We start from the raw sequence: 25,917 nt of genomic DNA on the forward strand, positions 1-25,917 counted from the left end.
ACATCGGTCCCTCTGCTTCACTGTGTTTCTCAGTCGGTCTCCAGGTCGAATGAGACGGACAATCTGATGCTTTATGGAGACAGAGACGCTGAGACGGTTTTTTTTCAGGTCTCAATCTTCATATGTAAAACTCCTGGAGAAAGTGTAAGTTATGATTTGGAGATTTACAAATAAAATGGAATTTGTGTCCTGGTTCAAACGATGGTCAACGTTTTTCATATCATCGGAACAACATCAGACTTTATGTGTGTTTGTTACTGTGACGATCCCTAACCCCCTAACCCTAACACAACCCTAACTCTAATCACAACCCTAACTCTAACCCTAACACAACCCTAACCCTAACACAACCCTAACACACCTCAGGGTGAATAACTGCATTAGTTCAGATGGAACCAACTTCCAAGTCTCTATGACCTTCAGAAAAAAAGTTATACAACACACACACACACACACACGGGAAGGTTCCTGAATGAGGTTGAAGGTCAGCCGCTGGTTCAATGTGACAAGTCTTAGTTATTTCCAGCAACACAATGGATGCTCTGGACACAACAAACAGACACAGAGTCACAAACAGACACACAACACATCACCACACATCAGATCCATCGTTCAGCGACTGAAGTGAAAACAATGAAACTTGGAAAAGCTTCTGTCTTATACACGAGCATCACATGTAATTAACTTTTCCGTTATTTTACACGAATGATTTTATTTTATTTATGTTTCCACTCTTCTCTGTTTATTTCCACAGACGTTGGAGAATATCAGTCAAGAGAAAACTCATTCAATCTTTACAGGGTGAGAAATGTTCGACTCTTTCAGGGAACGATTCTCAGATCTCGACGAAACACAAACGAGCGTGAACTTTGTTGCAGCTTGATTTCAGGAGACTGTCTCGGTGGAGGGACGAGCTCTGAGAGACATTGTCCATATTAATTATTAATAAAGTTTACTGACATTGATTCTTTAACCCTTCTCTTATTGACTGTTATAACTAAACATAAACGTGCACTAGCATGTGCAAAAAATCTGCTTTGATTGAATTTCCTATGTTTCATCCTCATCTACATGTTGTTAACATGCTGTTAACATGTTTCACGCGTGTGAATGTGCATCAATCAACTAAAAGAAAAGTTTGTCTGTGTATCAAACCTTCAGGAGTTTCTTTATCAGTGATGATTCAGTGAAAATAAAGCCATTGTCAGCGTGTGTGTGTGTGTGTGTGTGTGTGTTCACTTCAGAATGTGATCACTCTGTCGTCCGTCAGCTGGTCGACTCCGACACCAGTGATCGATCACTCTGATCCCCATCAAGAGGCTCGACCTAATCAATAAGGTTAAACACACTAATGTGGTTCGAGAGCGTCGGCAAACAAGAGTCTGAGTGTGAGAGAGAGTGTGTGTGTTTGTGAGTGTGTGTTTGTGTCTGTTTGTGAGAGTGTGTGTGTAGATGGGTGGAGGTAAAAGACGGACGGGGGGAGGGGGGTGGGGGGGTATTGGTCTAATTTAACAGAGTAAGTTTCATCACCCGAGGCTTCGAGGAGGAGGAGGAAGTCGAGAAGAGACAGAAGGGAAGGGAAGAGACATGAAGAGTCTAAAGTGACACACACACACACACACACACACACACACACACACACACACACACACACACACACACACACATACACACACACACAGAGACATTGGGTGTCAGCTTTCATCAGTAGCCTGTATGACTGTGAGTTATGACCACAGCTATGCGATCATTTACACTTTCTGCTGCAGATAGCCAGTGGCTATCATTCTGTGTGTGTGTGTGTGTGTGTGTGTGTGTGTGTGTATTAGTGTCACTGAGGCTGAACAGAAACTTTTCCTCTACTTTGCAGATGTAAAGAAATAAAGACACATTGAGAACAGTCACAGATCATATGAACATTTGTCTGGTTACATTTCATCTTTATTAAATATGTAGAAAAGAACATGGTGCTTTATTTCCTGACTCTGGATAAATGAATATACATGAATATACATGAATATACATTACTACAGATTAATATACATTACTATAGATTACTATACATTACTATAGATTACTACAGATTACTATAGATTACTACATGGAGAAGAACACGTGGTCGTGAGGCCTGATGATGAAACTACAAGAGCAACAGGTTTAAATGACCACAGACTTTTCCTCAGAGTCCAGAAACCATTCAGGTTCAGATCAGTTCACTTTAATTCAGTTTCATTCACCTGGAAATGATTCATACTACAGCCTGTGTGTGTGTGTGTGTGTGTGTGTGTGTGTGTGGGTGTGTGTGAAATCACAGCATCAGCATCTTCTCCAGCTCTTGTTTTCCTCCTGGTTTGATGTTCCTCCATCAGTTTCACCTACAGGGAGACAGAGGAGCAGAGTGAATGTGACGCAGACTCAGGTTGTTCATGTATTAGCTCTCTCTCTCTCTCTCTCTCTCTCTCTCTCTCTCTCTCTCTCTCTCGTGTGTCACGCTGCTGTGACACAGAAACCACACATCTGCAGGACGTCTGCTCTTCAGGAATAATGGAGAAGAAGAAGGTTTTTATTTGAATATTTCTGCAAAACAAACTAATTTCAGTAAAACTAAGAAATGGTTTTTAATTTACTGTGGTGGTATTTTGTTTAAAGGAAACTAAAGTGTGTTTAATTCAGCCAAAGAGAAAAAAATACAGAGTGGTGGAGATAGAGCAGAGGGACGAGGCACGCACACACACACACGCACACACACGCACACACACACACACACACACACACACACATACACACACACACACACACACACGCACGCACACACACACACACATACACACGCACACAAATTCAATCATGTCTCTGCCGCTGCCTGAGGGAAACACACTGTGGAAACCTCACTATAGTGGAAAATCACCTTTTCCATGTTATTTTACACAGCAGCCACTATAGTGTACACACACACACACACACACACACACACACACACACACACACACACACACACACACATTTACATGAGGAACCAGAAGATCTGATTCGTTAACTCTTTACGGTGCAGATCTCACGCCGTCGTGTCAGACGAGTCTCGGTGAGGAATGTTTTTTTTCTTTTTCTTTATACGGCCGTGAAAAAAAAATGACATGCGAGCCTCAAAGAGCTAATGTGATCCTGACAATGGAGGGTTTGCTTTGTGTCATCATGTTTCCTGCCTGCCAACACCGGCCCATAAAAAAAAAATACACTTCTAAATTATTGTTTGGAAGCTACGTCTTTGTTTTAATGAGGTTTAATAAAACGTGCACCAGTGCAATAGATGGTTTATTGTAATTTTCATACATTATTACTGATGTTTTAACGTGAAGATGAACATTATGAGAAAACACTCGTTTCTACCACATGAACCAAAACCAGCAGAGACACAGAGGTTCATTTAGATTTGTACTCAATCACAGTTTTAACCACAGTCAGAGTGGAACGAGTTGTTTCCTAGTGATTCACACCGTGTGTGCTCGGACTCACAGTAACGTGACACTCGTGCTCGTACGGTTTTTAAAACACACAAAGAGTAGAGATCACACACACTATTACACAGCAACGTGCACTGGAACCTGATAGAAACCCTCTGTCAGGAAACGTCACACATCCAGAGGAGCAGCCTGGATCTGTATTTATTCATTTACGTGGAGAATCTGAGGTCGACACGTGAAACAGGAGCGATGTGAGCGGAGATCTGCGGAGCTCCGACCGCTCCTCGGGCCTGTGGAGTAATTCAGAGTGTCACAGACCAGAGGGAGAACGTGTTGAGCGTCTCGTCAAGTCGCTGCGGCTTAAGTGGCCTCTCTCTCTCTCTCTCTCTCTCTCCGGAGCGTGTTTAGGAAATTAAAGGCCGGGGATTTTTTTCATAATTGTCCATTTTATCGTTTTATTACAGCGAGCTTCCCTCTGATGGGCTCCCTTTATGATTTATCAAATACAATTAGTGCGTGACTTATTTCAGGAGCCTCTTCAAGGCTGAGGACCATTAATGTGTGTGTGTGTGTATTTAAATAGCATTGAGTAATTGGAAAAACAGGAAAAGCTAAATTGTCTTTGTAGATTTAAACTCCCCCCTCCCCCCCCCCCCCCATTTATTTCCCTCGGTTGCCTCTTGGTGAACATTCCACAAAAATCAGTTTTAAAGCTGATTTATATTTTTCTGAAAAGTATAAAAAAGTTTAGATTCTTCAGCAGGTCAGATTTTTCTCCAGGAAAGCGGGGGGGGGGGGTTGATACAGTCGGAGCTCCATACCTTCATAACATGGCCGTGGTAATGAAGTGTCGGAGGCGTGGCCCTGGCCTCTGCAGCTAATTGAACAGTGGAGATTACAGCGGCGGCTGCTCCTCTGTGAAAAGAAGACCGCGGTCATTAGTCGCATAATATTCATTCTGAGAAATATGGAGATGTGTATTAATCTACGCAGAGAGCCGCTGGGACGAGGCTGAAGCGAGAAGTCAAACCATCGTCACCTGAGGGATCATGACGGACGAGGAGTCGACCATCAGACTTTATTTATAGTTGGAAAGAATAAGTTTTATTTATTTGTCCTTAAATTCATGAAGACAAGAGACATTTAAATATCATAACATGAATGATGTCACATCCTCTGGCGAACGTCTCCATCAGGACAAAAACAAAACTCCTCTCTGCCTCTGTCACTTTTCTAACCCCGGCGAACTCTCCCCCTCCCTCCTCCCCCCTCCCTCCACACCTCCCTCCTCCTCCTCCCATCGATTGCTCGTCCAGCTCAGTGGGACCCTCTCTCTCTCTCTCTCTCTCTCCCCGTCGCTCACTGTCTCTCAACCTCTCTCGCCCCCTCCCTCAGGGCAGAAGTAAACCACGCCTTGAGGCCCTGCTCCCATTGTGTGTCCTCTGCTACTTCTGTTTGGGGCCTTTGTGCGCCGCTAATCAGCCGTGGGGCCATGCTCGGCCCCAAGTGTGTGTCTGTGTGTGCGTGAGTGTGTGTGTGTGTCTGTGTCCCTTGCCCTCATTACGTAGCCACACTGGGAGGCCAGCATGGGAAGTTTCTGCCGCACCATGCACCCCCCCCACCCCCCCATCCGCCCTTCTCCCTTTCCCTCCCTCGAGCTGTCCATCACTCCCTTCCTCCCCTCTCTCATCTCGCCACCCCGAGACTAAAGTTACACAGACCGTGAGCTTTGAATAAGACTTGAGTCTAAGTGAACGAGTGCCGCGGCCTCAGAGAGCTTCTGCCCCCGGGGCAGGTTTTAAATCAGATCTTTGATTATCAGCAGTTTGATGTTCGGTTCGAACCGTTGGGACGTCTCACGCCAATTAATTCTGAGTGAGAGCTCCATCATGTAACTGCAGTATTACTTCATCAGTATTACTTCATATCAGTATATTACTTATATATCAGTATTACTCTTCATTCATTCATTCAGTCTACTCAGTAGTAATATACTTTACTTGAGTTTAAAAATGTATATTTGATCATATTTTATTTTAATACTTAACTTTTATGTTATATATTCAATATTTTGAGCATGGTGAGAACGGAGCCTGTGACACAAGCATTAATAAATAAATACATTCTTGAATCTTGAAAACAAGGTGAAGATTATTTTATCCAACAAATTAGAAAAACCTGTTTTATCCGTCTGCTCGACGACAGCGACAGAGAACGACACAGTGAGGACACTTCCTCTGCTTCCTGTTTCTTCATCTCGTCGTGTTGCGTCGTCATTTTAACAAACTTACGATGAGTCAGATTTAACTATTTCTCTTGTTTGATGTAACTTATCATGTCTTCATATTCAAACATGTGTGTGTGTGTTAAACATGTCAGCAACACGACAACACAAAGACACAACATCAGTGTTCAAAGTAAAGAGACGAGACGACCTGAGACATCATCTCTGCACTGATCTCATCGATTCCACCGTTTCTCTCAAACATGAATAAAGTGGAGTAACTGTCTGTTGCTCGTCTGTCCCCCGCTGGGTTCCTCCTCACCCTCCTCACCCTCCCACTCTTCCTCTGCTTCACCTCCTTCTCATCTGTCCATCCTTAACCCCGATTCTCCACCTCCTCCTTCTCACATCCATGATGTATCACCTGTCCGTGTGAGAATGTGTGTGTGTGTGTGTGTGTGATGGTGCCTGATGGGTTTTAGCCACTGGAGCTCTTTGACTTGAGGACAAGCGTTGTCTGTTCATCGCTTATCTAAACGCACACACACACACACACACACGCACACACACACACACACACACACACACACACACACCCTCTCTCTCTCTCTCTTTCAACAGCTACACTGCTATCTCATATTTCATTGTGGGACTCCTCTCCCTCCCTCCCTCCCTCCCTCCCTCGTTCTCATCTGCGTCTCATTTCATTAAAACTGTTTTTGGAAACATTGAGATTGACACGAGTTCCAGAAAAGGTCGGGGACTCGCTCCGAACATTTTCCAAACTTTTCCCTTTAGCACACGAGCGATGCAGCCGGAGATTCTCTGGGTCGGACGCGTTTACAACAACGAGAACATTTACGCAGCGTTCAGGTGAGGAACGTGTGGGAGGAGTCTCCTACATGTATGACCTCTGTAACGTCATTAAACACCCTCACTCACTCTCGCTCCCTAATCCGGCTAGACGTCGGTGTTCAGCCGCTCTGGATATTTTCTGGAGAATATCAGACTTTAGATCAACCTCACATAAGCTTTGTCAACAGTTTAATCACAGTTAACAGCTGTCGTTACGATCGGAGCTAAATTTGAACTTCTCCCCCAAAAAAACAAGTTAAAGCCAAATGTTAGAAAATACAAAAATACCTGAAGCACTGGAAACTCATGGTGGAGCCAGAACAAAGTGAGTTTCTAGATTAATAATAACTACCGGACACGTAAATCTCTACTATGATGTCCACCGGCTAAAGCTAAAGCCACAACGACCCTAAAATATCAATTAACTCTCTGGAGTTTGGTGCACAGGGAAATATGAGAACACTCTGTGTCTAACTCTGTGTGTGTGTGTGTGTGTGTGTGTGTGTGTGTGTGATGATAATTAGTGGTGACTCAAGGCTTCCCTGACCATAATCCCCTGAACAATCTACACTTATACAGGTGTTCGCTAAATCCAATTACCCACAGAAAGGAAGGAAGCAGCGTGATGAATTATTATTATAAGTATCAGCTCAACCTTTTCTTTTCTCCTCCCTCAGTTTGTAAATAACACAAATGTGTGTGTTGCTAAATTCATCAGGTAGAAAGTGGAGATGAAGAAAATGTGAGCAGAGCATCTACACTTTAATCAGACTTGGAATTTTAACTCCACCACTGAGTCATAAGAGAATAAATGATCATATAACTGCTCTTCTCTGTGTCAACACAACAACAAGAGAGCAGATTTCAAAAGCTGCCTGTTTGTGTTGGGAGAGCTTGTGCTCTTATGCTAATTGAGCTCTGGTTGGGTGCATGGCTAATTACCCCTGTAAGACTGTCTCCGCTACGTCTTTTGTGTTCCTGTGTGTATCGCTTTCAATATGTAAGTCCAGATATTGTGTACAGTAGATCCAGTGTGTGTCTCTGCGGCATTGTGCAGACCTCCTCCTCTGATCCCCTGGATGGTTGGCAGACCACAGAGCTCTGAGAGGGCTTCCGCAGCTTATTCAAATCAGCCCACTGTTTCCCAGTGAGCTCCTGTTAGTTTGGTTTATAATGGAGTTTAATGCAGTTTGAAACCAGACAAGAGGAGAATCCAAACACTTTTATCTCCGGCTGTAGAGAATCCAAAACCTCAACTTGGCTGACATGTGACTTTTCTGGTTCTGGTGCTAGAATCAACAAGCCAGACGTGCACCGCCGGTAAAGTTCTCCAGAAGACTGGGTCTTAGATTGTCCCGGTGTCCTTTCACAGACAGAGACAGAGCAGGAGATGGACTGTGTCCGACACGTTCACAACAACGGAAGATATCGGAAACATTCAGGCCAGAGAACGTGAAGGAGGCAGAACATGACGTGGACGCTCGGCTGAGAAAATAAAACCCAGTTAGCACATTAAATCTCATCTCAAATTCTAATCAACATGTTTTAAAACTTGCTAAACATTTAAACGGTAGCTCAGACGCTTTGCAGGAGAACACGCAAACCGAAAGGAAACACGTCTGCCCCCTTAGACATTAGTGAAACAAGTCAGTAAGTTTTTTTAAACTATTAACAATCCCGTGTGAATAGAACCACTGACACTGACACGACCGGTCCGACCAACACTGTGGTGACAGTGGATGTTTTTAACGTTACATCAGACGTCACATTTCAAACATGTTCTTCTCTGTATTCTGACTTTCAGGGGGATTCTGCTCGTGACCTGCAGCCAGTTTCATGACAGGCACCGAAATTCAGTTTACAATTTTCATGCATCGGTCAAGTTGCTCAAACTTATGCTTTCAAAAGACTTGTTGCTGCCATGTGACATCATGTAAAACATCCTTTAATAACTAATCCACATCGTCAAACCTGTTTTTATATCCGTTGGTATTGCGGCTTCTTGTGTTTTCAGCAGTTTGAAGTGTATTTATGGTGTTTTCTGTGTGTGAAAGGATTCTGGCATCACATGTTACCATGTCAGTGGAAAACTTCCAGCGTATTACACACCGTTCAAAAGTTAAGAGGCTTTCGGAGGAGATGGAGGAGAAGAGGTAAGGTGAAGGAGACACACTGAAGTGAGTAGAAAGAGGGAAGAAGAAGAAGAAGACTCCTCAGAACTCTTGCTTCATTCCCTCCAAACTTGTAATGGAGGTTTGATTAGCAAGCATGTAATGTACTTTACCCCCACGGCTGGAGACAGAGAGGGAGGAAGAGGAGGAGGGTGAAAAGAGGCGAGGGATGGAGGGAGAGGTATAGCAGGAAGGAGGAGGAGTGCATATAGGCTGCCCTCTCAGCAGGTCTCCTCATCTCCCCCTCCACCTCCTCCACTTTATTCCTCCTCTACTTCAGAGCAGGACACGAGCCCCCCCCCCCCCCCCTCAACATCACCTCCTCTGCCTACACAGACACGCACTAAAGCCTAACGCCATCTCCTCAGCACCACCTCCCCCCTACAGCTGCACCCTGCTGTGGCCGCGGTGGGTGTGGACGGGGTAGGATGGGGTTGGAGGTCAAAAGCAGGAAGAGCTTGAGTTTTTTTTGTTTTTTTGTTTTGCCCGCCCCCGTTAACAAGCTGAATGTCTGCATGCAGGAAGTTGTTTGTGCTCGGACACAAAGCAAGTTTATTTGAATCCAGCGGAGAAGAGTCGGCTGTGTTATCTCTCCGCTGGTTTTAGGGTTAAAGGCTAAAGACGAAAATGTTGAGGTGGCATCCATCAGTGTTGCTTTTACAAACAGAGGAAGACGACGACACAAAGGAAAAGGGCCTGAGTCAGAAACATACATTAAAAAAATGTAGAGAGAGAATTAAATTAAATTGTTTATCACGTTGTGTTTTTTCAAAATCAAAAATCTCCTTTTTAACACCATAAAAAAAAACTAGAAATCAGTTTTAAGACTTTAAATTAAGAAGTTTTCTCACATAAGAACCAATCAACCACCTTTTAAACGTCACAGATAACCCCCTGAGTTTGTTAAATGTCAGATAAGTCCCCTCACTCTTAATAAAAATTGAATTAAAACATATTTTCGAAGATTATTTAGCGTATGAAGAATACAATTAAACACCGGGATCCTCCGTGCCTCCCACCACGCCAGATCAGCGTTTCTCCTCCAGCCCTCCGCCTCGCTGTGCTGTCGGCTCAGGGTGCAAGCAGAACAACGTTAATGTGTGGAGACACCTGACAAGCCCGCTGGCCTTTAGGGCACAGCCTAATCACTCTGGACCCAAACCCATCGGGAATTAAACCTGCAAAACCAAACAGTCACTGTGGGAGATGGCTGGCATCTGCTGGAGCCTCTCGAGAGACCGAAAAAAAAACGTTACGGACGGCATGGCAGTTAAATGTGTTTTTTTTAAAAAGATCAAACTTTCAAACCAGGATGGATTAATACACAAAGCTCAGTCAATGACCCAGGACACTTTATATACACAGACCCTGGCTATATATATGTTTTATGTGTGTTACCAATTAGGCTTCTGTGTTGCTCCACATTAAATGTCACTGTAAAGATCTCTTGAATCTTGAAACTAATTTAAATGCAAACTGGCTTTGATGCAGTTGTGAGAAAAATTTTTTAGTGGATTTTTTCTGAAGATGAAATGCACCAGGAGGAGATTCTGTTCCCGCCGAAGCCATTTTCTGTGGCTCAACTCTGCGGAGGACGGGAACTGTGAAGGGGGAAATCTGACAGCATCAGAGTCTCTGGTTTGAAACCCGCAAACACGCATGAACATATTCAAACGTCATTGTGTTTTAAAAAATGTCCAGAAAATCATAATTCTGCACGAGCAGGCAGCGTCTGATAAACGCTGGCGTCTGATAAACGCTGGCGTCTGATAAACGCTGGCGTCTGATAAACGCTGGCGTCTGACAGCATAAAGGAGGTTTTGACAGCGACAGGCCAAGAGTCAGTGTGCACACGTCACCGTTAAGTGTTTGAGCCGAACATTAAAGAGCTTCTCCACCAATCAGAGTACAGTAGTGCGTTAACTTTAAAATTAAAAGGGATTTCCCAGCGTTTAAAGTACAGTAGCTTGTTAACGCAGTATCTGTTAAGCCAATGCAGGGCCCCTCTCCACTCTCCCTCTCTCTCTCTCTCTCTCTCCAGATGCCCTCATTAATTTTAGATTGGCTCTAAATGAGTCTCCTTCATCGGGGCCGAGGTTTTCTAAATTAGATTCATTTATATTTAAATTGTGAAACAGGCGTGGTTAATGAGAGAATCGTTATTTTTGCGGTTATTTCAGATGGGCTGATAGAGTTGGGCAGCTCAGCGCTGTGTGAACCTGGAGCCACCAGAGGAGGCACACACGAGGCGAGGGCCGCAGAGTTCGGGCTCTTTCTTTTTAAAAAAACCTACAGAGAGGATTTCAAAATAAAGTCAGTCAACAGATTATGTAAAGGCCAGTAAGAGCCTCTTAGCAGCAGAAGTCACATTTTGAAAGGCTTAAATTAAAAACCCTTTTTCTGTGAAGGGGAAAAAAACAAACAAACAACACTTAGAGTCAGAGTTTCATTATTTCTGCCTCATTTCTCTGAAGAAACGTGAGCTGTCATACACAACACACACACAACACACACAACACACTCACAACACGTACACAAGACACACACAACACATCCTTGTTTGTCTCCGACGCCTAATTTAACACTCTTAAAACTAATGTGTCACTTTCAGCACATCTGTGCAGCTCTCGGCGCCACATGTGCCAACAACCAGTTACCGTACACACGTGTTGACATAACAGGTGCCTCCGCCGACACACGGTGCCCCCCGACAAAGCAGCGGGACGCCTCTCGACCTAAACTGCTAAAATTGCAGTGTGGAAAATGTCACATCTGAGGAAACAGAACGTGAGGAGGAACAACAGAGCCCCCCACCCCCCACCCCACCCCCCCACCGTGCTCATGAACCCATCCATCCCTCTCATAAAAAAACCAATCACACAGAGCTTTACAGCTGTACGTCTCCTCACACGGCGTCTTACGGCTCTCGGCGTCCTATAGCAACCCCCGGCTTCTCCCCGCCAGGAATTTGACTGTTAGGAATCTAAGTGCCAGGCGTTTAAAACCTGAGGAATGCTATTGTTCTGGTCACAGCTGCACCAGCGCTGGCCTGGCTACTGCTGCCACTGTGAGAGAGAGTGTGTGTGTGTGTGTGTGTGTGTGTGTGGAGGAGAGGGGGGGTGGAGGAAGGAGGGCAGGAGGAGTCGAAGGTGTGAAAAAGGCAACTTTACTTTACGTGTTTCCAGCTCTGCGGCCTCATGACAAAGCAGCACATAGCTGACAGCGAGCTGACACATTCCTCAGGCTCGGACTGCTGCAAAAGCTTCCTCCACCTCCCACCTCCTTCTCTCTCTCTGTCTCTCTCTCTCTCTCTCTCTCTCTCTCCTTCTGCCGGCCTGATGTATCATATGTTCCACTTTATGTCCATCGAGCTTCTTTGTTTGATCAGATACAGTAAATGTAACAAACAAACACACAGGGACGTACGTACTGATGATTCCATGGACGCAAAAAAAGAAAAGAATATAAATATCTCAGGAAGAAAATGACATTAACGTAGAAGATGCAGACAAAGATAGAACGAGATTCAAAAGCTTTCAGATGATTTGAGCCGGTGTCAAGATGACTTCATACGTCACTTCCTGCCGCCTACATCCTCGAACCAGGCTGATCTCAATATGTGTGTTTGCAATGTGGTGAATCAGCTTTGGCTCAGTGTCCTTCTACTTTACGCTCATCGTCTTTATGTGATTAAAAACTCATTATCCTTCATTATATAATAACATAACAAACTTTATTCATATTCATTTTGAAACTTCTGACTGGAGCCAACGTTTCATCTCCTTCAGATCGCCTCCCCGCTGGTTCTGTGACACGGAACGAGCGTTGTTTCACGTTGTCCGACCTACAGCACTTGTTATTTCACCATATAAATCAGTTTCCTGTACGATACATGCACCAGGAGAGGGAACAGAAGCAACAGTAGTGAGGTGGCAGAGCCCCCCCGAGCCCCTTCCCCCCCCCCCCCCTCTCTCTCTAGTAATTACCATCCAGCTGCTTGGAGGAACAATGCTTGGCTCTCTTCCAGACGGCTGACTTCATACACTCTGTGCCACGCTCAATTTGGAGCGCAGCGGAAGCTGGGCATGACTGGCACCCTCCAGGGCATTGCTGGGTCTCTCTATGGGACTCAGTGTGAATGTGTGTGTGTGTGTGTGTGTGTGTTCACTAAACCTACCAGTCCCCACTTGCCATCCGGTTCATGCAACATCCTGGTCTCTTGATTCCATCTTCTCTTCTCTTACATCACTGAGAAAACACAACAAGTCAAATTAATTAATCACCAATAATCAAACACAAACTGCTAATCAATGAATCAGGTTTTTTTTTTTTTTACAATAAACTGCTGCTGAGTCTTAAACCATTTATCAGATTTTTTCCGCAGTATTTAGATGAACATCTGTGCAGATCTGTGCCGCGCTCACACTCCGTTCTCCTGGATTTATTTTTAGTTTAACCGGTGCGGGTGGATTCGTAGGAAGCTGATTCTTAAAAACACTCGGCCTTGGTGAAAAGCTGTTGACACTAAAAGGTTGCACACACACACACACACACACAACGGTTCCCATTCCAGACGCTGCCAGATGCAAAGCTGTGTTACCAGGCAACAAGTGGCTACGGTTCAGATGTGGAACCTTTTTTTTTTTTTGCGTCGTTATAAAGTTTAGCTGCTCGAAGTTGAAGCTGCTCTGGTGCGAGGTTCAAACTAATGCGACAGAAAATCTACTGTGTAGCAGCATCTGAATATGAAGCACTGCCTCATTATAAGGGTCAAAGGGAGCTATTGTTGGCCCCCACCACACACACACAGACACACACACACACAGACACACACACACACACACACACTCACACACACACACACACACACACACACACACACACACACACACAGAGGATTTGGAGGGATGAGGGTGGAACTCTGATAAAATCCATCCCCCTCAACACGCACAGTGGATGTATGCATCCAAATCTCCCTGCAGTCATTGTATACTACTGTACACACACACACACACACACACACACACACACACACACACACACACACACACACACACACACACACACACACACACACGTACACACACGCACACAAACAAACATGCATAGTGTTCCGTGCCTCCCCCTGCACCCAAACTTGGCTGAATAGGGTGCAGTACGACCCTGCTCTTCCTTCTCCAGCACAATGAGGACCTGTTTGGGTAAAGTACGCCCAGTTACCCCGACTCTCTGCCCAAAAAAAAGAAACACAAACAAATACGCACACACTCACACATTTACTCTACCAGCGCTCGTCTGGCTCTTACTGTTAAGAACAGAAGGGCATTTAAAGAGGAAGACAGCAACAGTTGCTAATTGTTGTGCAACAGTTCAATTAGGAGATAGCGGCGTCACACTCGTCGTTGCAGCGTCCAGCTGACACCCTGTGATTTGACTCTAATTCACGGAGCAAGACACTGACTTCATTTAAAAAGTACAAGGTCTGAACAAGGACACAGAAAAGGTCACAGACGCAGCGTCGTAGCCCAGCGGCTAATGTCTGATGATGAATTAGCCTCTGACAGCAGCAGCCATGTGTTATTGACCACAAGGGGACATAACTTCACTTGTAGCGTGTTTTGGCCGGACTTGAGGGTGCGCCGAGGCTGCAGGTGAATCTGAGCTCGACCTCACAGTGTTGGAAGTGAGGAGGATAATATTGGAAACCGTGGAGAGAACAGTGTTTTCATTTCTAACAGAAACTGCATCATTGAAGCCGTGACAGTGTGAGATCATCCTGACCTTCCCAGTCCTCTTGGATAACGGCCTGTGTTAAGTCATCTAAACACATCGTATCTACGTAATCCTCCTCCTCCTCCTCGGTTCAGTCACAGTTTATTCATCTGAACTCCACCAACGATGTAGTAAAGTCATTCCCCGTTTGCAAGGCATGAGGCTGAGGCCGCTGCAGCGCGGCAGATGTCCGGGCCAAAGCAAACAGAGGTGTGTTTCGGGTTTGACTGCTCACTCGCTCACACGCGGCGCGGCGTCGTTTTCAACAAAGTAGGAACTTAGTTGTATTTGAAACAACACTGAACGCTCTGTTTGAAAAGACAGCTTGAATTTCCTTGTTGGTTCCTAAACACATTTTATACTTTGAATGACTGAAAGTCCACAGGAGCAGGCTGCTCACTGTATCTGAACTCTTACAGAATTCTACTGATGCTTTTCATTGGTTTGAGTTTCCTGTAACTTAGTTCTTAGTCACTTTAACATTCCTGAAAAGCACTTTAGTTTACAGATGGTTTCACTTTCCACATTGGAGCATATGTGTGAGAAAATAATCCTGGTTGAATCCAGAGTAAATGAACATGAGGGAGGATTTCTGCATATATACATGGTGACGGGTAGAGACACACTGCACGAGTGAGCTGATAGAATTATACATGTGAGTGGATGTGAATATGTAAATGAGCTCATGTATGTACAGTAGAAGTTTTTTATCTTAATAAATATATATATGTGTTGTATGTGTGTTGTATGTGTACACTGGATGTGTTTGTGTTTACCGACCTCGTAGACGCAAGTGCATGTGTGTTGATTTCTGTGTGAGAGAGAAAGAGAGAGCGCTCGTGTTAACGTGGATGCATGTGTGTTAACAGCAGAGGGCCCCCAGGCAGGGCCCCCCACGCTGTCCAGGGGGATTGTGGGTAGCCGGGAGAGGGTTTGGATTCTGGCTTTGTTTGTCTCTGGGTGCTGACATCACCGTGCTGATGGCACCAAATCCCCTGTTCTACTGCACACAGCACTTTCTATACAAAACACCAACACACACACACACACACACACACACACACACACACACACACACACACACACACACACACACAGATATGCCAACTTGGCCAAAAAAAAAGCGCTTTCTCATTTTAACACACATGCAGACATCCATGTTGGCATGTGTGCACTTGCGCACACCGACACACACACTCATCAAAGCATGAACTGTTAACATGCACATATATGTAATATGTATAACATCATAATTCCCATCCTGATGGCATGAACATGTGAGACATTCTACTGCCTGTGCAGAGCTGCAGTATTTTAATACATATCGGCCATTGAACGTATTGTTTAAACACACACACACACACACACACACACACACACACACACCTATTTGCTAATAAGCTCAGCTATCTGACTGTCTTTACATAGGCTGGTTAACCATTAACTCGGAGCCTTTCTCCTGCCTGCAGCGCTGCCTCTGGTATGTATGGAGGTGCTAATCGAGTCGACGACACCTCCTCCTCACGAGTGCAGAGGAAATGGGTGGTCATTTTCATTTTAATCACTCAACTGTTTTATTGGTTGCAAATATAAAGACAATCAAGAGCTTCGCCGTCCTTTTTCATCGATGAAGTTTTTTTTTTTTTACATGTATGACGCAGCTGTAGCATGTTATGTGGGACGTACAGTTTCTTCTTTGAAAGGAAGAACGCCGGTGCTCTTCTGCATTTGAAGTCTAAACACCAGAGAAGAGAAGGCAAATGATCATGCTGACGTCCGAACAAGCGGAAACTACAAAAAAGATGTTCCACTCCAGTCCACCAGGCGGCGGTAATGCTGACGATTACACAACAAAGACGACGCTGTGGAAACTGACCGACTCTACGACAACAGCAAACGTGCAGGGGATTCAAATTGCGCTGCTGCTAATCGGAAAAGATGAGAACACAGAAAACAAGACATTCAAAACACCCAGACCTTTATGGGAGATTGAGATTTTATCATTATTATTATTTATTATTGTTGTACTAATACAGGATCCGCTCTGTGATGGAACTGATTTATAATATCTCTGTGGACAAAGCGTCTGATGGGGAGTCAGTGTTCTGCTCAGAGACACTTCAGTGGGGCGCTCGCTGGCTGACATAGCTTCAACCTTCCGTCTCTGTGTGAACCACAGTCTCTAAAAACACTTCCCTGATGCCCTGATATGGTTTCACAGTTCAAACAGGGACTTAATATGGTCACAGAGGCGCATGTGCACACACAACAATCCTCACTGCTCGTCCATACAAAAAACAGGCACACACACACTCACACTGCTCCTAAGGACCCAGGAAAGCCGATGGGGTGGACCCAGCACTCAGAGCCACTCAAAGCCAATCAAAGCTGATGATGGCTCAGACATTCACACCACCCATCCCCTGCATCTCTCCCTCTCACGTGCACACAAACATTTTCAAAAAATGTGTCTCCAGGTGATCGCCACCATATCACTCACGGGAGCGGGGGGGGAGAAAAAGAGGGAGAGAGCGAATGCGGACAGAAAAACAAATTTCCAGGGACGCGCAACCTGAGCTCTGTAAGGATTCTAACATGTCATACATGTGGGGCAGGAACAGCTCTGATGAGGAGAGGGACCGATTCACAAGGAGTCAGTGAAACCACCGTTTACCAGCTTTGTCTCGCGGTGAACCGAAAATACTGGATAAGAATAACTTGCCCTGGTTTGGAAGGTGATGATCCACACAGTCAAAAACAAGCTGATCGCTGTAGAAAGTAATGAGGAAGTAAACCAGGAACGTCTTTGCTGCATAATTTAGTAAATTAAACTCCAGCCTTAAATATAATACTGGAATCAAATGCAGCTGGAGTCTCAAACCAAACTGTGGTTCTGTTGCGTCGTGGTTTTCACATCAAGTTTGACAGAGCACCAGTTACATGTGTTGTCAGTATTTCTATAAACACACACTTACAGTACATTTATTGTGTAGTACACGACTTTCTACACATGGGTCAGTGACTCCTGACACTCGTCTGTCTTCTGCAGTTTGGGGACGTCACACCCGGTTGACACTTTGCTTTAAATTACTCTCCGGCACAAAAAAAGGCAAAAGCTTGAAATGAATGAAAGTAAACACGAGGGCCGTTTATCGACTTCGTGTGTTCACCAAAGTGTTTTCAGATCTGTGAGTAACACTCTTACTTCAAGGTCTGTGTTTACAGGTGGGAAAAGATTAGTTTATATTAAACTGCGTGTGTCAGGTGAACAAATCATGTTTTTTAAGACTTCAGAGGAAACTGGCTGGTTGTTGATGAGTCAAACTGAACGATGAGTTCAGTCAAGTAATTACAGTGTGGTTTGGTTTTCAGTTCACTGGTCGTCTTAGGGAAGAGTAATCTTTGAAAACATCGATGATAAGATCTAACAGGATGTAAAGTAAAATAAAGAAAAACCTGAAGAAGCAACATTATCCACCAATACATAATTATAGAGTCGCCGTCATCAGTTCACAGTATAATTATCTTTATTATCACAATTTTTACTAAATAGTTATTTAAAATGGCGAAAATTACTTTTGACGGCGGACCTGCTATCCCTCAAAGTACATCAATTATACCCCGATACTTTTCCCAGAATGCTTCACAACAACCAACAGACAATCGGCCTGATATGTTTGATTTTAGCAGCAAAGTAAAAAAAGACGTCATGACGACAGAAGGAGAGTCCGAAAATATAAAAGGTGAGAAAAGGATTCTGAGGGAAGTAACATTTTGCCAACGGTTGAAAAGTTTTTAATGAACTTTTAATGACCACTCCAAGAACACGCCCTGTCCTACCAGTACTACTTTTCGAATGCTTTTCTCTCTCTCTCTCTTCGTTACACACACACTCACACACACTCACACACACACTCACACACACTCACACACACTCACTCACACAGAGGGTCCTGTCAGGGCTAACTAAGCGGAGTGGCGGGCAGGCCAGCGTTTGGATTGGCTGGACAGGGGTTGCCGGGGGTTACGGTGGATTTGGTGGACCACCTGCTGAGACTCAGCCGCCAACTGACTGAAAACATTTACATCAGAAACCACCCAGGATACGGACAGACAGAGACGCAGAGACACCATGAGAGAGCGGAAGTGAAGGAAAGAAAGAAAGTTTGTTTCTAAATATTGGAAACGTCAGAGCAGCTCAGATGACCTCATTTCCTTTTCCTGTTGCCGAGGAGCTTCAGATGAAGCCTGACTGGCCTTTAAACTCAAACAACTGTAGAACTGAAACTTTATTTATGACCTGTTGCCCCCAGAACCACAGAAATCACTAGAAACACTTGCTAACGTTGCTGTTTTTGCAGGAAGGTTCCAGCTGCCTGTTGTTTCACAGACTTGGGATCAGTTTTACAACCCGTCTGCTCACATGTGGGTTTAAGGGGGGGGGCGGCACCTGCAGCGGCAGTGTGGTGGCAGTCTTCGGCCATTGTCTGGGGCGGAGGAGCTCAAACTATATTTCCCAAACTGGGGAGCGTTGTTCAAGGTGTGTGAATCTCCACACACACACACACACACACACACACACACACACACACACACACACACACACACACACACACAGTCCGAGCTGTTTATGTGCACAGGGGAGTGTTTGGCCCACAGTCAGGGCAACAACAACGTTTCATTGACAACAACACAAAAGGTTTGGTGACCGTTGGACCTCGGCCGGGCCAGAATTAATGTTTTTGTTTTTTTGGGTGTCCTGCACCGGCCCCTGTGTCGTTTACTCTCAGAAAACACAACTGCTCTCGATCCTGATGGTTTAAACCTCCAGTTTGTTTGTATGTTTGAAATCAAGTTCACACAGAAACTAGACGGATTGTGAGGAAGCTTGTTAGGATACGTTGTCGGTCAGAGACGACACAGATCCAGGAAGTTTTGTTTTCACTTTCTTTAACGTCGTGTGACGAGACATTTTCACTGATTTACCAGGAAATAATTACAGGATCTGGAAGAACAATATATTCAGGAGACTGATATCATGAGTGTGTGTAATTTGGTGCAGCTTGATTATACTGTTTGGTCATGAGTGCCATTCTAGTTACTTCCTGTTATACGTACTCCTACATTCTTTTTAAACTATTTAAATATATATATATAAAATATTTTTTTACTTAAACACTGCTTCATTGCAACTTTTATTTTTAAATGTAATATTTAAATAGATGCTTTTTAAAATCAACTAAATGTTACTTTAACAAAAGTAAATCTGACTTATTTTATAGAATAGAAAGTAGAGAGTATTGTAAATATATTGTAAAGTATTTAAAATTTAAGGTCTTGTCTCTTTTAGTCTCGAAAGCTTTATAGTTTTTCTTCCCTCTCCCGACTGGAAACAAATATGAGCACGAGAGCCTCAGTCGCTGAGGTTGAGCTTTGCTGATCATCGTACTAAAAGAATGGAGATGAACACCGGAGGAACTGAACTGAAAAAAATCCCATCATAACAAAGAGTAAATCCAGGTCAGATATCGCACATAATCAGCTTAATTTCAATCCCAGAGATTGAGAGAGTCCTGGTACCTCCACTGTTTTAGATGCAGGGCTTTGCAGTGGCCCTTGCCCCGACAAAAACATCTATCCCCTCATGTATAAGGGCCCCGGGCTCATGTGGGGGTCCCCCTCTACACCCCACTCTCTCTCTCGTGTGTGTGTGTGTGTGTTGGGGGGAGGTGGGTGAGTGTGTGTATGTGGGGTGGGGTGGGGTGGGGTGGGGTGGGGTGTACTGTGACCCGCAAACTGACCTCCTCAAACTTCAAACTGAATACTTCTGGCAGTTACCACGACGACAGAGCTCTCCAAGCCTTATCCTACTTACTGAGACGAGACGAGGAGCGAGGAGCAGGAGGGTGAGGAGGAGGAGGAGGAGGAGGAGGAGGAGGGAGAGAACGGTGTGGACAGAGAGAGAGAGAGAAAGAGGGAGAGAGAGGGAGGGAGAGAGGGGGGGGCAGAGGGAGGGCAGCCAGGCAGAAAGCGAGAGTTGCTGCTGTTGCATCTCTGTGTTTTTCATGAGTTGACAGTTTACTGGGAGATTATTCACAGTCTGGTATTTAGCCTTATTAGGCCGCTGCTCCCAATACAGACTTCCTCTCCCGTCGTCCACAGACACGCTCGGGCTTTTTGTGTTTCATTTGTCTGTTTCTGTTTTTATTTATATTTTTCGTTCTCCTCATCCACGGAACATATTAAAACTTTATTCTGTGCACGTTGTGTCCTTTGTAATATCAGTTTACAACGAAGCTGAAGAGTGGGGAAAGTTATTTTCGGGCAGAAGTAAAGAAGATTATAGGGATAAAAATGTTCCCGTTATAAAAATCACTACCGGAGAGGAGCAGCTGGGCGATCAGACAACATGTGATCAGGCGGAACCTCAAGGAGATAAAACTATGAGGAGAAGAACTTCGGTGAATAAAACAATTCGACAGAGTTCCAAAAAGTACTTTCACAGTTAAAACTGCTTTCGGAGTCAAATAAAACACATTGTTTGTGACGGACCTCCAGAATCATCAGGTCTGTCGCCGCCTGATCCATTTTTAAAACTCAACACCAGTGTTTATAAATGTATTCATGCCACCTTCAACAGTATTTTAGTGTTTGTGACCAAACTGACGGATGAAGACCTTCCGAGGGAACAAAGACGTGAAGCTTTAAAGGTTGACTCCCCACGATCAGTGTGAGCGTGACGCTAATAAGATCATTTCCATCATGTTTCCTCCAGGTCGTTCTTCACCAGCTGTAAACTACTTAGTATATGACGTTTTACGGTTGACGGCTTCCTTTAAGTGCCATTCAAACCTCCCTCCTCGCCGCTAAATGTCCTGTGGGCCTGTTGGTGAACGTGGCCAGAGGCTCATTCCTGCTAAGATTCACACACAGCAAGAGTCCTGTCAACTCCACTAAGTGACTCAGACGTGGACAGACAGGAGGACAGACGGGGGGCTAAAGAAACAGGGTCTATCGTCATTGTGTGCGGGTTGTGAATGCTTGACAGTGTTGACTTGAGAGGAGCAGCTCAGACAGATCTGATAGAAGACGACCCACAATCAATAGTGTCCGTGTTTGTGTCCCGAGGCTACGCTGTCTCTCACCGGCCCCCGAGGACTGAGGAGATTGATCAATCTCAGCTTTAATCTGTGCTCGACAGCTTCACCTGGCTCGTTCCCAAGGACACACACCAACCTCCCCGAGCCGGGACCGTTGGCTGCTGTCCCGTCTGTCCCGGGGACAGTCGGTGCTGTTGAGCCCACGCATGTATCAGCTCCTAATGCAGTGTGTCTTGTCCCACTCACTTATTCAGGTCTGTCCCAGCCTTTATATCCAGTCAATGTCCAGTCCTGTCCTAAAATCCCACGTTGTCCCATCTTGCACTGTCCTGTTCCGTCTTATCTCATCCTAATACGTTCAGTGCTGTCCTCTCTTTATCTTTCATCTACACTGTCCTCTTCTGGAATGTCCTCTCTCATGCTGCTTCTTCTTTTCTTGTCCTTCCCTGTCCTGTCCTATAATCCCATCACAACGTCTATGTCCAGTGCTGTCGTTTCTTTATCTCTTACCTCCTGAGCTGTCCATTTTCTCATATGTCCTCTCATTCTGCTTTATTCTTTTCCTGTCCTTCCCAGTGAGACCTGTTCTAAAACCCCATTTCATCCCATCACACACTGTCCTGTTCCGTCTGGTCCAGTCCACTCATTCCACATCTTTCATCTCCTGTCCTGTCCTTTTCTAATATGTCCTGTCTGCTCAGTCCTGTCCACACTTTATCGTTCCCTGCTCTGTCTTTTACTGTCCTTTTCCAGCTCTGTCCCATCATATCCACCTCTAATCTAAACTGTCATTCTGCTCTTCGTCCCGTCCGGATCATACAATTGTCTTGCTTGTCCCTCTCTTGTCATGTCCAGCGAGGTGAGGTTCCATCTCGTCTCATCCTGCATCACCCTGTCCCTTTTCTTTTTGCCCTCAGAAGTAATCAATCGTCTCGATTAACTTTGTCTGTCCTGTCCCGATAGTCCCTGTACATGTCCATCCCTGAACTATATTTGTGTTCTAACAATGTACAAACCAACAGGATATAAATTGAGCTTTAAAAAGATGTTAATAGAATTTTTGATAAATATTCAACTTCCATTAACTGGAGAAATGAGACCTCGGGCAGCGGCAGTGGCCTAAAGTGCAGAAAACCAAATTCCAATATTCTCTTTGAAACCTTCTCGTCACCACATTCAAAAAATTGGCGAGGGCGGCTTTTGATATGAGTCACATTCTTCAACAGCATATTTTCTGTGTTGACTTAGCTGAATAAAATCTTTTATGTGAGCAGGAATCGATGACCTCTGACTCGTTCTCACATATTTGCTGCAGTTTTTCGAACCTGATCTTTTCTGCTAATGTGATGATTTTAATGTCCTTCTATGTTTATCCATTCATTATGTTTTATACACTTAGTCTGGTTTCACTATGGTTTATTTTATCGTCTTTTCATATAATTTTCATTTTTCTCTGTTCCGATGTGATTTTGTCATATTCCTAAACACGAAACTTTCTAATTTCATTTTTCTTTTGAAAGAAAAAGCTGTTTTAACAACAAATGTCTTTAAATTAATTTTACACTGGTGTTATAACTGGCAGAAATTCTGTTGTTTCATTTCTACACCAATATATATTTTTATTTGCGTTACACCATCATCGCGACGACTTAATGTGAGTTTGGCTTTTGAACACAAGTTATTGCACTTGATCGTCCAGACGTCACAAACGAACAGGCTCGTCTATAACACGTGTCCTGCGGGGTCACAGTTGGACAGAGAGGATGTTCACATTAACGCGGCGGCTGTGAACTCACGCCGCAGGGTGAGCGAGGCTAACAGTCCTAAAACCTCCCTCGGGGCCGTGTGGCGTGTTTGAGCTCCGTCACTCGGTAAATCGGTAAGTGATCCTGGCTGTCATTTAATCAATATGAACAGGCAGCAGCTGACACACATCATCGTCTCCCCTGGGGGTCATTGTCAAGACGCAACATATAAACATGTGAGTGTGTGTGTGTGTGTGTGTCGGCTCTCATGTTATATTTGATCCACTTTTTATTGATGCAGGTTAAGAGAATCTGGTCTCTCATTAAGAACTGGGAGTAGCGAGTATAGTGAGAACCTATTGATTGTTTTAATTAATTGTTAATAACCTTTATTAATTCCAGAAATCTCTGTCTGCATGTGGCTCCATGTCTCGAGAACCGTTCATCTGATCGACTTCACACTTGGTGTGTGAACTGTTAAAGGCCCGAGGAAGTGAAGAGTCGACTTTGGTGTAATTTCGGACACATGACACATTCAACATTCTTACAATTTGAACAAAAAGGTGACCAGCGCTCTGTCGCAGCGGCGGCAGGGACATCAATCACAACAATCACAACAATCACAACAACGACAAGGGCAACAGCTGATTCTCCAGTTCAGGGTTCATCACTTCTGCAGTTTCAGAAAGAAAACCAGCCTCACCACAGGCCAAACTAACGGCCCGTTCAGAACAGACAGGTTCAGAATAACTTTACAATATTTTCACTAACTCCACGAGTTGAATCAATAAAGTCAAACATTCACTGCTTGGTATCTTTGTACTGAAACTGGATTTGGGACTCAGGGATTTGTGATTTTATGAATGTAACAATGAATGAAAACATAAATTAATTGATAGAGAAGTTGTGAAGTTGTTGACGGCTATACTCCCTTCCCTCTCCTCGTCTCCTTTCCTTACTCTCCTCTTCTCTCCTAGCCTGAGATAGTGAAATCTCATCCAGCCACTCTGCCTGCCCTTGTAGCCAGCAGGGAGGGACATGTCACTTCACTTGTGTGTGTGTGTGTGTGTGTGTGTGTGTCCCTTACTGCGCAACACACAACGACGAGAGCAGAGGGAGGGGTTGGGGGGTGACAGGGCTCTGATCTCTCAGATAGGGAGATAGCCACCTGGTTCAAATGGCTCGCTTGTTCCTCGCCGTCACTCGATCGGCGTGTGAACTGACTCCTCTTATTTACAATCAAATGCTGCTGCACTGACCTGCCCAGCCCAACCCAGGCCTGTCTCCCCCTCTCTCTGCCCTATATATTATATTGCCATGTCTCTCTCGCTCTCCCTAACACACACGCACACACACGCACAGACACACACACACAGGTAAACACTGTGATGGAAACTTCCAGAGATTGAGCCTGTTATGATCATGAAACACAAAACTGAAACAGCCGTGGTTTGTTGTCCACAGGATGAAATCCCCGTTTGACTTCTCAGCATTTGATATGACGAGATAATGTTTCCATCTATAGGCAGCGTTGGAATTGTGTCGTCATGTGATGCAGGTCTGCGCCGGGAATCGTTTGGTTCAGAGTGAAAACTGAGTAAAACGTGAGTAAGTTGGTGAAAACAAGAGAAAATAGACTATATTTAAAAAGAGAACCTCATGTGAATTCAAGTTTTAATTTAAATCTGTAAATGCAGGTTGGGCACTAACGTCCCTTTAATGCTTTCAATATTTCAAAATCTGAGGGTTTTTATTGGTTGTAAAACTGTTGGCAGACATCTTTATATCTTTACTGGTGGCTTCAACAAACATTATCCATCATCAATATCTAAATCAAGTTGGCTTGTATTTGTTAAGAACTCGGTTTCCTCACAGGGACCACTGAGGCCACATACACAACATATCAAAGAGAGTTTGACCTGAACTGGACAAGCTGCTGTAAATAGCAGCACTTACTTATTTACAGTTGTTTGTTGAGTCATATAGAAAACACCATGATCAAGAAACCGCCCCGGTGACGAGCTGGGATTTCTTTTTCTTGGACCGACGACAAGGTGGAACTTTAAACTGTTGTAGTTGAGTCACGACCGACGTGAAACAATAAAAACGAATTAAGAAATAAAGACACGACCGCAGAGTTTTCTTAAATCCTGTAATAGTGTTTTATCTACTTAGGAAAGGAGAAGCGGTGTGGATGGCAGGTGTAAACGTGGAGCGTTAAAGACGTTTTAGTGTGGATGAGGCTCCTAATCTGATCTGACTGGTGAAGATTTCACAAAGGTTAAATCGCTGCTCTTCATAGATTAAACTACAGTTAGGATTTAAAACCTTGATTATTGGAGGAGCACATTTAAAATTAAAAGGATTTTATTTCACACTATAATCTAGCGGAAAAACAAGAATACCCGTAAACATTTCTTCCAAATGTGTCGTGGTCTGACTCAGGGAGAAACAACTTGCATCTGTCTGTCTGTCTGTAACTGTCCTGTCTGATTATCTCTCCCAGTTGGCCCCGGGGGGACACCCACACTGAAAGAGGCCACTCTTCCATTCAACAACAGCTTCTGTCAGAGAGAGGGAGACGGGAGA

The 25,917-nt window shown here is 44.4% G+C and overlaps 1 long non-coding RNA gene across 1 annotated transcript in view; it reads right to left on the bottom strand.

The window, feature by feature from the left end:
• Positions 1-1,904: 1,904 nt before the first annotated feature.
• LOC109640249 (uncharacterized) overlaps positions 1,905-25,917 on the bottom strand; it is a 63,340-nt gene continuing 39,327 nt past the window's right edge. The window contains exons 3-5 of the long non-coding RNA XR_011240289.1: positions 12,889-12,959; positions 4,283-4,376; positions 1,905-2,375 (exon numbers count right to left, since the gene is read on the bottom strand). This is a non-coding gene — a long non-coding RNA (uncharacterized lncRNA). The remainder of the gene's footprint in view (positions 2,376-4,282; positions 4,377-12,888; positions 12,960-25,917) is intronic.

This window comes from Paralichthys olivaceus, chromosome 3 (assembly GCF_024713975.1).
Source record: "Paralichthys olivaceus isolate ysfri-2021 chromosome 3, ASM2471397v2, whole genome shotgun sequence".
Lineage (NCBI taxonomy): Eukaryota > Metazoa > Chordata > Actinopteri > Pleuronectiformes > Paralichthyidae > Paralichthys > Paralichthys olivaceus.